Source organism: Palaemon carinicauda, chromosome 10 (genome assembly GCF_036898095.1).
Source record: "Palaemon carinicauda isolate YSFRI2023 chromosome 10, ASM3689809v2, whole genome shotgun sequence".
In the NCBI taxonomy this organism is placed as follows: Eukaryota; Metazoa; Arthropoda; class Malacostraca; order Decapoda; family Palaemonidae; genus Palaemon; species Palaemon carinicauda.
Genome location: NC_090734.1, coordinates 73,544,611 through 73,563,893, shown reverse-complemented (window position 1 = coordinate 73,563,893; position 19,283 = coordinate 73,544,611). Strand labels below are relative to the sequence as shown.

At 39.9% G+C, this 19,283-nt stretch overlaps 1 protein-coding gene across 1 annotated transcript in view; it reads right to left on the bottom strand.

Moving 5' to 3' along the window:
* Positions 1–19,283, bottom strand: part of LOC137648637 (uncharacterized) — a 657,712-nt gene that overhangs the window by 560,457 nt on the left and 77,972 nt on the right. The window lies entirely within an intron of this gene.

The following is a 19,283-nucleotide window of genomic DNA, read 5'->3' as shown; positions in this document are numbered from 1 at the left end:
GAAGGCGAGGCAGAAGGTTGAGATATGGCGCACCATGCACAAGATAAAAGATGATCACTAGGAACAAAGAAACAGTGTTGGGAGCTACCAGGATCGGAATGAGGACGGACGTGACGTCGCACAGTATGGCGGACGGTTTGTTTACGTTGCGAGTACTGTAACAGTAACGAAGGAAGGGTAACTTTGGAACGGCTCCTCAGTTACCTCGCCACCTTTCCCCCTCGAAGCGTAAACGCTAGGTGGAGTGCAGATAGCCATGTGACGTGTTAATGCATGCGTCCCCTGTTGATATACGATATCCTAGAGGGAAACCTTTAGGGTACTCACGGCAGAAGTTAGAATTCTGTGAAAACCTTTAGTTTAATTCTCTGGGAATATTTATGGTAGTCATATATATCCAAAGGAAGCTACTGAAGGAACCTTACATCAGGACGACATGGCTTGAGCCCAAAAAGATACATTGCTGTGTAAGCGACTTTCGAAAGACTCGATTCCCTGTTTCTCTTTCTCTAACGTTTGTTGAAAGAGAAAATATTTGTTGACAAATCTTTTCCGTCTAACTAGTTGGTGTTGTCACGTGATTCCTTTGGACAAAAATGGGGAATTGTTGTGGGTTGAATCTCAGATAATAGGATACTTTTGGCACTAAGGGTTACTTATATCCTTCTTTTCCAGCTTTTGTTGAGATAATACATACATACGTATATATATATATATATAATTTATATATATATTTATATATATATATATATATATACATATATATATATATATATATATGTATAATATATATATATATATATATTAGATATATATATATATATATATATGTATGTATATATATATATATATATATAAATGTAAATTTATGTATGTATACATACACACACACACACACATATATATATATATATATATAATAAGAGCAAGGTGTTATATCCTGATGAGAGGGTGTTGACCGTTGACTGTGCGTCGTGCATGTGTGCGCATCTCCATCTAAATATTTAGCTGTCGTTTTTGACAGGTCGCATATACTAGAGTATATATATCTATACATCATCTTCATTATCTTCTCCTACACCTCTTGACGCAAATTGCCTCGGTTGATTTCACCAGTCATCTCTATCTTGATCTTTTAAATCAATACTTCTCCAATCATCATTTCGTACTTCACTTTTCATTGTCCTCAGCCATGTAGGCCTGGGACTTCTAACTCTTCTGGTGCCTTGTGGTGCTCAATTAAAAGTTTGGGAAGGGCGAAGAGCATGTCTAAACTATCTCTATCTACCCCTCACCATGATGTCATCAACATATTGCCCTCGGGTAATCTCTCTTATAGTTTCATTCTAATCCTGTTCTGCTATTCAATTCCCACTACTCTTATGAGGGCTTTGTTCCCAAATCTACCGAATTTGTTGGATATTGTTTCATTGTCACTCCATGACTCATGCCCATACAGTAACACAGATCTCACTAAAGTGCTATATAGCCTGATTCTTATATGTAATTTCAGGTGATTTGATTTCCAAATTTTGCTTAACCTAGTCATTGTCTGATTTTCTTTTTTCAATCTTTCATTAAACTCCAATTCTAACGACCCTGTATTAGAGATCATAGCACCAAAATATTCATATGATTCTACCTCATTGATCCTTTTTCCTTTCAATGATATTTCATCTTTCATTGGATATTCTGTTGTCATCATCTCTGTCTTTCTTCTATTCATTTCGAGTCCAACCTCAAGTAATAGTTCACGCATATTGGTAAGCAAGGTTTTTCAGCTGTAGTGTTTTGCTAATACTCTAGGTCAGCTAATTTACTATTATCAATCCAGTCTAATCCTTCTCCCCCATCCCCAACTGTTCTCGGCATGACAAAATCCATGAGGAGGATAAACATCATAGGTGACAATAAATTTCCTTGGAGTACTCTACTGTTCACTGGAAATTCATTTGATAGGACTCCATTAACATTAACTTTGCACTTGCTATGCTTATTTACAGACTTGATGAAATTTATGTATTTAAGAGGAACTCCATAATAAAGCAGGACTCTTCACAAAATTGGCTGGTGTACACTTTCAAAAGCTTTTATATATATATATATATATATATATATGTATATATATACACGACTATATTCAGATATATGTATATATATATCCTCATCAGCTATTGCTAGTCTATTGTAAGATAAAGGCCTCAGACGTGCCCTTCCACTAGCATCTGTTTGTGGTCTGCTATGTGGTGGTTGGTTATAGCAGAGAGGCGAGATGAATGCTACTAAACTTTATTAAATAGGCAACGAGCTTATATACAAGCCCTTTCGAGCAAAAACGTCGCAAAAAAATTCAAACAAACCAAAACAAGAGCTAGCAAACTTACGCAAGTTAGTCTATTATCAGTGCGGGGTAAAGCAATACCATTACAATATATGAAACAAGTGCGATACAATGATCTTTCTATGCGTGTCTATACCCGCAAATTTTCTTAGCTCGCAAAGACATCGTATTCTCTTCCTACCTCTGCATCGTTTGCAATTACAAGGGACCCATTCTGATATTTTTTATTCTTTTATCTGCCATTCTTATTACAAGGTCTGCCTACGTTAATATATATATATATATATATATATATAACGGATTTTGAGCGAAGCGAAAAATCTATTTTTGGGTGAGATAGCTGCTACCTTCTCAGGGAGGGGGCGGACACCTTCAGGAGTGATGCGGTGCCCTGAGAACGACACTTCGTTGGCCCCAAAGGTACACTTGTCGTACTGGACTACAAGGCCGTTTTGTTGCAGGCGGTCGAGCACGATGCGCAGGTGACGGAGGTGTTCCTCTTTTGAGGAGGAGAACACAAGTATGTCGTCCTCATAACATACACACAAGGGGAGGTCCCCTAAGATGCCATCCATGAGACGTTGAAACGTGGCCCCAGCATTACGAAGGCCAAAACAGGAGTAATTGAAGGTGTATGTACCAAACGGAGTGGTGATGGCAGTCTTGGGGATTTCTTTTGGGTTCATAAGCACCTGATAATACCCCTTCAGGAGATCGAGCGTTGAGAAAACCTTTGCTTTGTGCAAGTAGGAGGCCACGTCGGCAATGTTTGGGAGGGGGTAGTTATCCGGTTCTGTTTGCATGTTCAGGTGCCTGTAATCCCCGCACGGATGGAGGGAGCCGTCTTTCTTCAGAATGATGTGTAAGGGTGACGACCATGGGCTGGAGGCCTTTTGGCAAAGGCCCATTTCCTCCATTTCGGCGAACATCTGTTTGGCGGCTGCCAATTGTTCCGGTGCCAGACGTCTGAATTTTGCGAAGACTGGGGGTCCCGTTGTCTTGATATGGTGATAAATACCGTGCTTGGCAGGAATCGTGGGCGTTTGGCGAAGTTCTGGACGGAAAACTTCCGGGTACGACGTGAGGAGGTGGGCATAGGCATCCGTGGGTGCGCTAATGTGGAGAGCGAGGTTAGAGGGGGCGGGTTGAGGAGGTGTCGACAAGTACGAGTCTGCGTTACCAATCGTCGGTGGGCGACATCGACCAGAAGGTGGAAATGAGAGAGGAAATCCGCACCGAGGATTGGCATTGTGACGTCAGCAACGAGAAACTTCCAATTGAATTTACCGTTTCCGAACGATAATGTGAGGTTCTCGTAACCGTAGGTGGGTATCGCAGATCCGTTGGCAGCTACAAAGTGGACGTCGGCAGATGTAGACAGACTACGTCGTGTCTTGAAGAGTTTCCTTGGCAAAAGAGAACGACAAGCACCCGTGTCTACCAAAAATCGCAAGCCCGTTCCTGCATCCTGTAAAAAGAAAAGATTAGAAACACGGGAGGCCACCGCCACAAGCGATGGCCTACTTACATGTTTTTTTGCCACTGACAATCCTCGGCACATTTCTTCGCAGTTGCCCCGAATCTGAAGTGGTAGTAGCAAAACTGCGGCGGATGGGAGGTAGTAAGTGGCTGTAGAAGTCGTTTGTTGGAGCGCGAGCGATTGGTGGGTGGTGGGCGGCTTTGTCTCTGCTTCGGCACGTCACGGTGTGGGCATGTATGTCCTACGGGATTCATGTCACCTTCGGTTGACGTTGAATAGGCATCCTCTTCGTCAGGGGTGGAGGCGTTGATGGAGGTCTTGAAGTGGCTGTCCATAAGGGCGTCGGCTTTGGTCATCAAGTCCTTTATGGGTAAACTATCGACATCGGGTATGGCAGGGCGTATAGGTCCGGGTAAACGGCGTATCCAAAGGGCACAAAATAGGTTCACCTCACGAGGAGAGCCGTCTGCTGCAGGTTGAAGGCGAGCGATACTGGTCATTTCCCTGAGGGCAAGCGAAGCCCTTTGGTCCCCCAACGGTTGTTGCGAGAGCTGAAAGAGCTTTGCTACACGGGCGGCTGGCGACGGCGAGTACTGCTGCAGAAGGTATGTTTTGAGGGCGTCATACGCTATTGGGATGTCTCCTTGTTCACAAAGCCAGTCGGATATTTCCGGAAGGTGTCCTCGGGTATCGCCGCGAGAACATAATCTGCTTTGGTGGTTGAGCGAGTCACGCCGTTGATGCGAAACTGGACTTCTGCGTGCTGAAACCAAGAAAAAATGCCTCTCCGCTGGTGAACGGTGAAAGTTTCAATGGGGCGGCCGCAGCGCCAACTGCTGCAGAGTCCGTCATAGTACCAACGATGGAGGGGCGAGGGGGGGTGGAAGGCAGTAGGAGCGAGTCGACTTCCGGGGTCACCAATGTGACGGTGCCAAGAGAAATGTGAACTCAAAGGCAGTGTGAAAGCAACTGAGTTAATTTATTATGGAACACTCTCCTTTATATACAAAACCTCAAGGCAACAGGAAATTACATGTTCGAGAAAATGACAATGTTACATAGGTGACACGCAGACTTGTTTGTTCTGGTTCATTTTAGTGCGAGGGAAGAGCGAAGATACAAGCATAATATATACAAAAGGAATTATGTACAATTGTGTGACACACGGTTGGTACACTTCTAATTGAATACTTATAAAAAATTAAATTTTTACCATTAGGAAGTGAGATTTTTGCAACCATATGCATTGTTATAAAGAAGGCAAAAAATTAAAAAAGCCGTAATTCCAAAAAGACTGGATTTCAACAAGGATTAGGAAAATAAAGAAGAATTTAGAATTTAAAAGAACAACCGTTTGCAGTACGCTATAAATCAGGAGGTCTGTGAAAATATTTCCAAACAATAAAAATAGAAAAAGAGAAGTTATGAAAAACTAGAATTAAAGTCATTAAAAAGATAAAAAGAAAAATGGACGAACGAAAAAGGCCTTTGAGTTTTGATTTTTTTTTTCCAGTTTAACTTAATTATTTTTATGAACGCTCCATCACACCTAATCTTTTTTTCCATAGAGCTGAATCCAGAACATAAAGCTGGAAGGTTAATTAAGTTAGCAATATAAAAATACTGGACAGTTTGCATGCAGATGACGTCACAGTAAGGTAGGTCATCGACCCGAAACAATATTAGATAAGGTTGGAGTCACTCAGATTATTTGAGATCGAGGGGGGAAATTATTCAGTGTTATTGATAATGAATTGATAATACTTATAATCAGAAGAGAGTTTCAGCTAAGAATTGAAACATACTGTACATTGCTAATCTCCCAAATGTAATAAAGTATAAGAGTCTGGCCATATATATATATATATATATATATGTGTGTGTGTGTGTGTGTGTGTGTGTGTGTATCCTGTCGCGTTCAGGGGTAGAGGGAGTAGTCAAACCCTGATAACAGGGGTATAACGAGAATTACAAGAAGTACACTTGGAAACCACACTTTCCCACAAATTGCCGAACACGCAGTTTTGCTGTTAGGAAAGGGGGAAGGGGTGGAAAGGGTTAAATCTCTATGTGAGTTTTTGTGCTATCTATCTGGATATTTAGAAGGCAGTTTTAATGGATTGGGTACACTGGTAAATATAATATTATGTCTTATCATATCCATCCCAGAGGCGCCTTGTATATCAGCTTTTATGATTTTTCTTGAACCTGACACACATTATGACTGTCGCAAGGTCGGTAAAACCATCAATGGTCACGGTAATTTACTTAGCAGCGTGTTGACAAGCAATATTTACTTGTCAACTATTCTCATTCTGTCGGTGATGTTCAGTTGGGCATAAAGTCTTCCCCTTGGCAACACTGCTCGCAATTGTGTTAATTTTACATTAGTTTATCACAAATCTTTGCCTTTTCACCAGTTCCATTTTATAGTATTTGACCTGAGGCCCCCATCCGCCCATGGCATTATTCTATTATTTCTTTATGTTTGTTTGCCTTGCCACGGCTTGTTGTTTCAGGGTCAAACGACCCTGTTCATACGCCGACTCCGTATGAGCATAAGTTGATTGGGCATGAACAATACATCGACTCCTTGTGAACAATACGTCAACTCCGTATAAAAAATACGTCGACTACGTATGAACAATACGTCGATTCCACGTGAACAATACATCGACTCTGTATGAACAATTGGTCGACTACGTATAAACAGTACGTCGACTCCGTGTGAGCAATACATCGACTCAATGAACAATACATCGACAGCTTATGAATAATATGTCGACTTTGTGTAAAGAATACATCAACTCCGTTTGAACAACGTCGACTGCGTATGGACAATACATAGACTCCGTGTGAACAATACGTCGACTGCTTATGAACAATATGTCGACTCTGTAAGGACAATATGTTGACTCCTTATGAGCAATCCTTGGCTGCATATAAAAGTCGAATTTGTGGAAAGTCCAGTTCGAAAATGTGTTTTCTCTTCACTCTTTACAAAGAAGAGAGAGAGAGAGAGAGAGAGAGAGAGAGAGAGATTTCAAGGTTACTATCCATTAGCCAGAGAATATTCACCAAAAAATCAAAACAGATTCTAAACTTTTGCTTGGTGAAGACAAATTGTTTATATTTCCTATTTGGGATTTCAAGATTTTACCATAAATAGATAGCCATAAAAATCCTATAAAGTCGTGTAGCCATAGCTCTAAAGAACACTTTATGGGAATAAACTTCTCTCTCTCTCTCTCTCTCTCTCTCTCTCTCTCTCTCTCTAATTTTTTTTGCTTGTTCAAGTTAGGATATTATTACTCTTTATAATAGTTATTCTGTGATCGTGAAATCATTGAATCCCATTTATGACGCGGTTTCCCCAAGCAGTGAATTCACTACTCGAAAGTTGAATACTCGTATTTGACTTAGGTGTCGAAAAGGGCATTTGCAACTAGCAACTTTGTCCACACATTCACTCACAGGCTTTATATATATATATATATATATATATGTATATATATATATATATATATATATATATGAATGAGTGCGTGAGATAGTGCGTGTATTTGAGTGAAATGATTTATTCATATATAATCATAATCATGAATACAATTATTCGTATAAACATGTCATTATAAAAAAGCCAGTCTATCTTCGTACTACAGTGGAGGTTGAGGTTGAAACCCCCACACCCCCGGAACTGAAGTTCCTCGTAATCAATCTATTTAATGAGAGAGAGAGAGAGAGAGAGAGAGAGAGAGAGAGAGAGAGATCGCTCAAGTAATAAAGAAAATGAACGAGTGAAGAAGGATATTGAGTACCAGTTTTTTAAAAAAGGGAAAACCGATTCCAACTGCGAAGATTTTACACGTTTATTGTGTCTAGCAACGACGTATTTTTTTTTTTCATCTTAACAAAAAATACCTCTAGACCGACGTATACATGATTCCCATCCTTGGCCTTAGCCTAAAGTTGGCAGGCATTTCACCTGCGTCTGTCTTACACCAAGGTGAAGTTCATCATTCTCTTGCCAGGAGAGTAGAGGGGGGGGGGGGAGAAGAGAGAGGGAGAGGAAAAGGAGAGGGATAAAAATGAGATAGCGGTTAAGTGTTTGCTTGCTTGCTGAGACAAGGCGATGGCTGAGGTGGTTCGTGACACTGACTTTTTAAACCACCATCTATTCATGCTCGTTAACGGGTTCTGACGTGTTAGAGAGAGAGAGAGAGAGAGAGAGAGAGAGAGAGAGAGTTCAGCTAAACCTAGTGATTTTAACGTTAGTATGACAACGTACACACGTATATATATATATATATATATATATCATCAGCCGTTACTAATCCACTGCAGGACAAAGGCCTCAGACATGTCCTTCAAAAGCTGTACTAGTCAGGGACACCACTACTAGGTTGGTTTGCTGTGAGCGATCAGACAAAAGTCTTCCAACATCACCAACTTGCACTGGTCAGCGTGGCGATGAAAACTGGCTAAACCTACGACATGAATATGGACATTTCTGAGGCTTTTGTCCTGCAGTGGACCAGAAACGGCTGCATTTGTTGGTGTATATATATATATATATATATATATGCAAATATCTATTTATTATATCAATATAACCTGCATAACCTGAGAGAGAGAGAGAGAGAGAGAGAGAGAGAGAGAGAGACTGCAGCATCCATGTGTCATATTGTTCTCATTTATAGTGTCATATATATAATTATTTTCAACCATCAGAAACCATCACAAAAAAAAAAAAATCCACAGTAATATAAACTGTTACATTACTAAAATGGCACAATTTCCTACGAATGTCAGGTGGAGAGACTAGTTGCTATCATCATTACCCTTACTTTATCTATAGTATGTTATATATATATACGTGTTGTTTAACAGGCGCTTTTCCTCGATTACAATTTCCCTTTCTTTAACTTAATAGGTTTTGTATATTCTTTTTTTTCGGTAGGATTTTATTGATAAGGGATTTGAAAATATATAGAATATAGTGAGTAAATATTTGCCTTTAACTTCCTTCAGAATTACATTTTGTGATTAAATGTAGATTAAAATGTATTTCACATCTATTATATTGATTTATTATTACTTACTAAGATTCAAAAGCAGGATGCCATAAGCCCAAGCAATCCAACAGGGAAAAATGGCCCAGTGAGGAAAGGCTTTCAGAAAATAGAATAAACTACTTGAGAGGTAAAAAATAAAGGATTTAAAATCGTTAACAGCGTTCAAGTAGATCTGTCATATATAAACTATGAAGAGACCTATGTCAGACTGTTCAACATGAAAAAGATTTAATGTAAGTTTGAAGTTCTGAGGTTCCACCGATTCAACTGCTTGATTAGGAAGATCATTCCACAATCTGGTCACAGCTGGAATAATACTTCTCGATTACAGTGTAGTATTCAGTCTCATGATGAAGAAGGCTTGACTATTAGAATTGACTACAAACATCGTATTGGGAACAGGGTGGTACTGCCCGGGAACATCCAAATGCAAACGAAGGTCATAATTATGAAAAACCTTATGTAACATTCATAGAAAACTAATGGAACAATGGTGCCAAAGATTAATATCAAGATCAAAAATAAGAAACTTAATAGACCACAAGTTTTTCACCAATAAATTAGAATGAGAGTCAGCAGCTGAAGACCAGACAGGAGAACAATGATTGAAACAAGGCAGAATAAAAGATTAGATTAATTTCTCCAGAATAGATTGATCACAGAAAATCTTACAAGACTTTTTCAATAAGCCATTTTTATGTGCAATCGAAGAAAAGACACACCTAATGTGTTTCTCTAAAGTAAATTTGCAATGAAGAATCACATCTAAAATTTGAAAGGACTTGTACATAGTTAGACTGAAATTATCAATGTAGAGATCTGGATGTTGAGGAGCCAGTGTCCTTGACCTACTTTCAATCATACTTTGAGTTTTGTTAGGATTCAACTTTATGCCCCATGCTTTGCACCATGCAATAATTTTAGCTAGATCTCTATAACGGGATTCAGCAACCCCAGATCTACATTCAGATGTGAAGTGATAGAAAAATAACGAAAGAAGCCAACTACCACCAACCCATTGGTATGCGTAAGAAAAGCAACTTTGTACAGAAATAAAAGCATATCAGTAAAGCCATAGTCATATGAGAGTTTAATGTCTTCATTCAAAACTATCAGAGATACCCCTGCTCGTGAGTCTGGCATCAATTGATGCTAATAGCGGGTTGATTTTTAAGATGAATAACTTCTTACCTTTAGTATTTATTATTATTGTTATTTCTTTTTAAAATATCTGTCACACTTCATAAAATTCCAATTTTAGTTATATACAGAATATAGGCCTATGGATAATGCCGTTCAAACTGAAGGATATTTCCCTTCAATTTGAAAAGTGATTTGTAGTAAAGATATTTACCTTTTAGAGCCAGTTTTGTTAACTAAAACTGGATATACTGCTGCTTATGTTGATGCTGATTTGAATAGTATTCATCATTTTCTTCCAATTCATCATTTACCTCTATCTTTAGGCCCATTAATATCTTTATATGTGAATGAAAACTGCTACAAACGTAATTTTGTTCAATTGTACTGCATACACACACACACACACACACACATATATATATATATATATATATTTACACACACATATACATACACACACACACACACACACACATATATATATATATATATATATGTGTGTGTGTGTGTGTGTGTGTGTGTGTTTGTGCGCGCGCACACGTAATCTGGATTGTGTGATGCTACAAACTTACGTTATAAATAAATAAATACTTTACTATTTAGTTCCAATTCCACTATTGCACATATATTACTACAAATGATTTTTGGTCAACGTCTCAACATAAACCAAAATTGTGATCACAAATAAAATAAAACTTACAGTTATTAACTTTTCTCAAAATGCTTAACAAGATAAATCCTTCTCTACCTTCATTCTTTTCCCCCAACCTGTTTTCAACCTTGTTGAAAATAACAAGAGAATTTCGTGACCTTTAAAGTGTCAGGATGAAAATATCGCTTTCTTAATAGTCTCTCAAGATAAAAAAAGAAAAAAAAAATGAATCAACCTGTTCTATTTCTTGCATGCAATGATGGCTACACCTCATTCGAGTGTTTTGACAGAGCCATGGCTGTGAAGCACACTTGCAGCTTTGCTAGAAATAACACTTGTCAGGCTTAATGGCTCCTCTCAGTCTCTGCGGTCGAGACCAGCATCGTTAGAAGGAAGATTCTCGAAGATCTGAACTTGTCTTCAGGCACACATGTGCTAATCATTTGAGGCATAAATATTTGCTTACAAGCTTGGTCAGATGTAGTCGTGGGCCCGAACACAAACGCACACATACAAATAAGTGGAAAAGATCTTAAACAATATCAAGGAAAACTTTTAGGAAAAATAAAAAACCTAATTAATAAAAGATTGTAAATGATGATAAACACCAAAAGAGATGGAATAGAATTAGAAGAACTAGCCAAAACAAGATGTTGGTAAACGTATTCAGAGAAAAATTGAGGAAACAAGGAGGAAAGGATCAAATTCATGAAAAGAAGACTTGGAACAAGGTGCCAACAGATATTTGCTTTAAAGGATGAAAAGGGTTCAACAAAAAGATGGAGTGATACAAATTGCAGAGGATTTCTTTACAATGCTAAACAATAGTGATATAAGAAATATCTTTGCCAATAGAAATAATGAAACACCTGAGCCTGTATCAGAGGTAACAGTAGGAGAAGTAAAGAAAGCATTGAAAGCCATGAAAAGATGCAAAGAAGCAGGAGAAGATGGCCTAACAATGGATTTAAAAAGAAATGGAGGAGATTTCACCAAATGTGTGCAAGAATGCTCTACACCCACAGCTTAGAAAATCTTTATTATTATACTAATCCACAAAAAGGGAGACACAAAAGACCTTGAAAATTACTGGCCGATAAGTTTACTCTATGTAATATATAAAATGTTTACAAAGATAATTTTAGGCTGAATAGAAAAAGCTAGACTTAAATTAACCAAGAGAGTAGGTAGGTTTTAGCAGTGGGTATTCAACAACTAACCATGTAATTAACCAGCTAATGGAGAACTCAACAGAGTTTGGCAAACCACTATGTATGTCATTTATAGACTATAAGAAAGCATTTGACTTCGTCAAAACTTCAGCAGTAATGAAAGCCCTTTAAAGACAAAGAATAGATGAATCTAATGTTAGAACGCTTGAAGACATCTTTTTGGTAAGTACGGAAATCCTAAAACTACATAAAGGTAGTTAGAAAATTCTGATTGAGAAAGGAGTTAGACATAGAAACCCAATCTCTCCTGAATTATTCACAGCCTGCCTAGAGGAAGTTTTAAAAATTTAGATAGGGAACATGTAGGCATTAACATTAATGGGAAATACCTTAATAATTTGAGATTCGCCGATGACATAGTTCTGTTTAGTGAATCATGGGAGGAATTGCAAAAGATGATAGAAAATCTGAACAGAGAAAGTACAAATGTAGGAGTGAAAATGAATATGAGTAAAACTAAGATAATGTTCAATGGAAATGCAGAGACAAAAATCAAGGCCTATGGACGAGTCTCTAGATGCTTTAATGAATATATGTACTAGGACAGACAGTAAGTGTTTCCCCAAGACATGAAACCGAAATTAAAAGAAGGATAAGCATGGGATGAAGAGCTTCTGTTAAACAAAAGGTTATGAAAAGTAAAATGCTACTTTCTCCAAAAAGAAATGTATTTAATGAGATGTTCCTACCAGTTTTAAATTATGCATCGAAACTTTGAGTCTTAGTAAAGTCTTAGAACATAAGCTAGTTGCAACTCGAAGAGCTATGGAAAGAATAATAATAGGAATAACACTAAGAGACATAAAAACACCAATATGGATACGAGAGCAAGCTAAAGTAGAGAATATTCTAACATGTAAGAAAAATAAAAGACATGGGCAGGACATATAGTAGATATGACAGATAATAGGTGGACAATGAGAATAACAGAATGGGTCCTTAGAAATTACGAAAAAAGGTAGAGGAAGGAAGAGAAGTCGATGGTTTGTTGAGCTAAGAAAATTTGCGTGTGTGAATTAGCATGAAAACACCAAAAATCAGACGCAATTGGGAGGACATCTCTGATGCCTTGTTTTGCAGTGGACAGTATACTAACGGTTGATGATGATATATATATCCCTTTCTGAGCTGGGATTCCTCAACGTGGTGAAAGCGTTTGCATTTAACCATGATCAGCAAAGCTACACTAGCCAGGGCCACACGTATTAGGTTGGTCTGTTGTGAGCAATGAGACGAAAATCTCCCATCATAACCAATCCATACTGACCGGCGTGGTGAGGAAAACTGTCGCAACTCCACCCATATATTGACGTCTCGGGGCTATTTCCTGCAGTGGACTAGAAACGCTTGTATCTTTTGTTGTTGCTCTTATATATATATATATATATATATATATATATATATATACTATATATATTTATATATATATATGTACATATACATATATATATATATATATATATTTATATATGTACATATACATATATATATATATATATATATACATATATACATATATATATATATATATATATATTATATATATGTACATATACATATATATATATACATATATATATATATATATATATATATTTATATATGTACATATACATATATATATATATATATATATGTGTGTGTGTGTGTGTTATATATATATATATAATATATATATATATATATATATGTGTGTGTATATATACATATATATATATATATATATATATATTGGGCTCAGGCCATGTCGTCCTGATGGAAGTTCCTAAAGGGTAGCGTCCTAGAGTATATTTGACTATAGTGATATTCCCAGAGAATTTTACCTTAAGGTAAAGGTATCCAGAATTCTAACTCCTGGAGCGAATATCCCTAAATAAACATAACAGGGATATCGCATAATATCAGAGGACGTATTCTTGACACGACACATAGCTATCTTCACCCCGAACAGTATTAACGCTTCGAGGGGTTACAGTGGCAAGAATCTAAAAACGAGAATGAAAGGAGAGTCGTTCATAAGGTATCTCTTCTATCTCATTTCGAGTGTGTATATGACGATGATGGCAGCGCCACCTTTATTCCTTTTCGTGTAGCTCTTCTACTCGGTGTTTTCCCTTGTGGTCTCTCGTAATTTTGGATATAATTCAACATTATGATGCTTTCTCCGGCCTCTTCTGCCTCTTGAAAGTTGAGTATTATCTTTACTTTGTATAAATGTAAGCTCTTGTCGTTTTGAATTAAATCAAAAGTGATATTAATGTAAACAAGAGGCATCCTGGATGCTGTCACTCGCTATGCATGAGTCATTTAGTTAGCCAGAGCGACGTTCCCGGTTTTTAGGCTTTAATAAATCTAGCTATTTAGCTCCTCTAGGAATTCTTATATGATGCCGTTAGTTTTCAGTTTCGGCGATTTAGGTAACTGATCCTGCCTTTCGCTAGGCTTAGTATCCTAGGCGTCTGGCCCTTGTACTTTCATGCATGATATAAGTTTTCTGAGTGTTATGTTATTGAAGCTATAGGCAAAAATTTTATACAATGTAAGATATTGTTGAATTTTCTTCGCCAAGTTGTATACGAGAGAGTTTCGGTGATTTAGGTAATCGATTCTCACCGCGCCTAGGCTAGTAGCTTATGGGCCTTTAGTATACTTTCGCACACATCCCCGGTTGTTCTTTTCTCCTCTGGAGACTAAGTTTAATCCCTTCTCCCTCTGAGTAAGCCTTAGGCTTAGTCCTAGTGGTTCTATCTTAATACTATTCAGGTATAACTATACTAGGATATGTCTGACCTAACCCTGTAACCAGAGTGACTGATTTTTGGGGTTAGGGCAGAACATCAGAGTATTTATTCTGTGGTCTGCGTCTTCCTAGCATAGAGAATGAGATTCCTTTGCTAGGTTAGGTGCAGACACAGGAGGCTTTGCTTCCCTAGCCCACATCTGAATGAGCCTGTACAAGATGATTCCTCTACTAGTGGTCTAGCAGACTGTCCTATGTTGTTATTCTCTGGCTGGAGAATGAATTTTTCTACGTTGTCTGGCGAAATAACTACACCAAACTTTGTTCTGGTATGGAGGAAGGTGGCAAGTATTGCCAACCTTCCTCTCTAATAGACAAACCTTAGGTTAGGATGAGCTTTCTTAACCGCCACGGAGAATAGGAACCTTCTCCAAAAGTGGGGCTTAAACCTTAAGAGAAAGTTTACAGGACCCTTATCCTTTTCCCCCCTTCTTTCTTAGTGATGGCCAAGCCATCACATCTCTTGGCCGCAGTCCTACATCTGTACCTAGTATAGGTTAGGATGTGGGACCGGCTCAGCTCTCTGCCGGCCGGCAATAACGTGCCAGCCGGCAGAGACCCTTTTTCTTCTACAGAGTGAATCCCAGACCTCCCTTGGTCTCCCTTCCATGTCTGCTGGACGATAGGATGTCAGAGGTGTCGGATTATACAGAGAAGGACCTTCTGGGAGAAGGTCAGGAGGAGGAGCTGACCCAGGCTCCAGAAATAGAAGAGGAAGAAATCGACGAGGTGTCGGTTACATCGGTTCCAGCCCCAGAACCTGTTCCCTCTACATCGTTTTCTATCCCAGATGATATGGCAAGGACTCTTTCTTCTATTGTTGAAATGATTCAACAAATACAAAAGAAGAATGATGAAAAGGAAGCTGCGATGAAACTGGAGATAAGCAGACTCGCAGCATCACGTGGGCCCCAGAAGCGACTCAACATGAAGGATCTTCCTTTGTGCTCGGATACCAATCCTTGGAGGTATGCCGAACACATGCCAATGACAACCGGGAAGATTGTTATATCGGAGAAGTTGGGTTCAATTCCCCTGGAAGATGTGGAATTTTGGCCCAACAAAGACTCTTACCCGGACTGCTATGTTCGTCTTAGGAAGGAGCCAGCCTCAAAGGAAGAAATGGAGCCGAAGGAGGTCATAGTCCTTGACCATAGTAAAGCAAAGGCATTACTAGCGAGCTCGATGAGAGGGAGGGGCTTCACGAACTCAAAGGTGCCAGCTTTGAGTAAGAAGCTTCCCTCCTTTGTGGCCTCTCCAACCAGAGCCTTTCCCTTCATGGAAAAGGAATATAAGGCAGCCTTGAAAGCAGCGGAGGCAGGGAAACCATGCCCCTCCCTAGAGGAATGCAAGCCGTTATCCCTGACCTTACCATTGGACCAAAAAGACTGGAAGAACGTTCATCTTACCTTCTCAGTCGGGAAGTTGGAAGCTGATATTGCCAAACGTCAGCTTGGTGAGGAACTTCCAAAGCTGTCAGAGTTTCTCTTGCGCAGAGATCAAGGGACGAAAGAAAGACTTGCGTCATCGATGTCGTTGCAAACGACATTAGAAACGATGGCAAGTGACCCCAAAAAATAGGACATGTTCATGGTAGTGGCCAAAACCCTTCTAGCCACAGTTACGAAGGATCTCTATAGCTTTATTAAAGCTAGGAGAGCCTGTAGAGAGTTCGTGTTCACCTCGGCTGTGGTGAGGCACGAACTGAGGAAACTGATCTCCTCTTGCATATAGGGTAAAGAACTGTTTCCCAACGAAGTAGTTAAAGAGGTAGTAGACAAAGCTGCCACGGAGAATAGGAACCTTCTCCAAAAGTGGGGCTTAAACCTTAAGAGGAAGTCTTCTCCGGATGAGGGTCCCCAACCCAAGAAGAAGACAAAAAGGCCTAGGCTATCCGACAGCAACAACAGCAACTTCCTGCGACCGCGGTGCCTCATATAGTGGCACAACCTCCAACCATGTACCAGTTGGTACCTCAACAAGTGGCGACATAGTCGCCGGTTTTTAACCCAGCTTTTAAAAGGCAGACTTCTTCCTTTCATTCAAAAGCTAGAGGGACAGCTAGAGGTTCTTCTAGACGCCCTTCAAGGGGAAGGGGATTCAGGGGAGGACGCAGTCAAGGAGGCAAGGCCTCAGGTCCACAACAGCAGAAGTGAGATGCTTCCAGTAGGAGGGAGACTACATCTATTTAGGGATCGTTGGACCTTCGATCCCTGGGCCCACAGCCTAATAAAGAATGGACTAGGTTGGAGGTGGAACAGTCCTCCACCTCAATTTCCTCAGTTCTTCCAACACTCTAACCCCGTTCTGGAAGAATATGTCCGAGAACTCTTAGAGAAAAGAGTAATCCGAAAAGTAAAGTCCATCAAGTTCCAAGGAAGGCTGTTTTGTGTTCCAAAGAAGGACTCAGAAAACTCAGAGTCATTCTGGACTTGTCACCACTCAACAAGTTCATAGTGAACTACAAGTTCAGGATGCTCACACTTCAACACATAAGGACCTTACTGCCCAAAAAAGGGCATACACCGTCTCCATAGACTTGTCAGACTCTTATTGGCACGTTCCAATTAATCGTCACCTCTCCTCCTACCTAGGGTTCAAGTTACAAAGAAGACTTTACGCCTTCAGAGCCATACCATTCCGGGTAAACATAGCCCCAAGGATTTTCACGGAGCTTGCGAACGCAGCCGTCCATCAATTACGCCTAAAGGGGATCCAAGTAGTGGCCTACTTGGACGACTGGCTGGTGTGGGCAGCATCCAGGACAGAATGCATGCAAGCTTCTAAGATAGTGATCGAGTTCCTGGAACATCTGGGATTCAAGATCAACATAAAAAAGTCTCGAATATCTCCAGCTCAAAAATATCAGTGGTTGGGAATCCACTGGAATTTGGAGTCACATCGACTTTCCATTCCTGGGAAGAAGAGGAAAGAAATAGCAGGATCTGTCAAGAGACTATTGAAATTCAAACGGATATCAAGACGCGAACAGGAGAGAGTGCTGGGCTCTCTAGAGTTTGCTTCGATAACAGATCCAGTGCTAAGAGCACAGCTAAGGGATACAACAGGAGTCTGGAGAAAATACGCATCAAACGCGTGAAGAGATCTGATGAGACCACTACCGACTTGACTGCGAACGCTTATCAAGCCGTGGTCCAAAGCCAAGCAAATGAAGATATCGATACCTCTTCAACCTCCTCCTCCGTCAGTTACTATCCATACAGATACTTCAAAGGAAGGCTGGGGAGGCCACTCTCACCAGAAGAGAGTCCAGGAAGCTTGGTCCAAGCTTTTCAAGTCATTTCACATCAACTTTCTAGAAGCCATGGCAGTACTTCTGACACCAAAGAAAGTTTCTCCTCGCAACTCGACCCACATAAGATTAGTTCTAGACAGCGAGGTGATAGTGAGATGCCTGAATCGACAAGGGTCGAGATCGCCTCAAATCAACCAGGTGATGTTGGCCATATTCCGTTTGGCAGAAAGAAAGAAATGGCACCTGTCAGCAGTTCACATTCAAGCGGTCCGCAACGTGACAGCGGATAGTCTATCCAGGTTCACACCGATAGAGTCAGAATGATCCCTAGACGCAGGATCGTTCTCCTTCATCTGAAGTCAAGTCCCAGAACTGCAGATAGACCTCCTTGCGACGAAAAACAACAAGTAAACACATCGTTATGTGTCCCTGTACGAGGATCCGCTGGGGGAAGCAGTGCCCGCTATGTCCCTAGACTGGAACAGATGGTCCAGGATTTACCTGTTCCCTCTGCACAACCTCCTTTTGAAGGTCCTCAACATGAGATCCTTCAAAGGGAAAGCAGCAATAGTGGCCCACAAGTGGCCAATTAGCGTTTGGTTCCCTCTGGCATTGGAACTACGACTGAAGTTTGTACCGCTACTGGATCCAACCCTGACTTAGCGAGTACTGAAGTCGACTGTCTTCGCTTCATCACAGAAAACCCAGAACCTGCATCTCATGATTTTCTCTCCCTAGCGATGAGAAAAAGCTGCGGGATATCAAGAGACAGTATAGACTTTTTGGAGAAATTAAAGTCCAAATCTACCAGAAGACAATATGAGTCATCATGGAAGAGTGGGTGTCTTTTGTCAAGGCGAAGAAACCAAAAGAAATCTTGATAGACTTCTGTTTATTTTCTTCATTCACCTTCATGAGTAAGGTTTAGCAGCCAACACAATATCAACGTGCAAGTCTACCTTGACAAGACCGATACTATATACCTTTCAGGTCGACCTTTCTAACGACATTTTTAATAAAATTCCGAAGGTTGGTGCTAAGCTTAGACCTTCGGCGCCTCCAAGACCCATTTCATTGGCACTAGATAAGGTTTCTCATTTGCATCAATAATGAATAATGAGGAGTGCGCTTTGAAGGATTTAACTCATAAAGTTATGTTTCTGTTTGCACTCGCTTCGGGAGATAGAGTTAATGAAATAGTGGCTCTCTTGAGAGAGGAAGGCCACGTTCAGTTCTTGAAAGGGGGAGAACTGAATCCGTTTCCAGACCCAACGTTTCTTGCCAAGAACAAGCTACCCACCAAC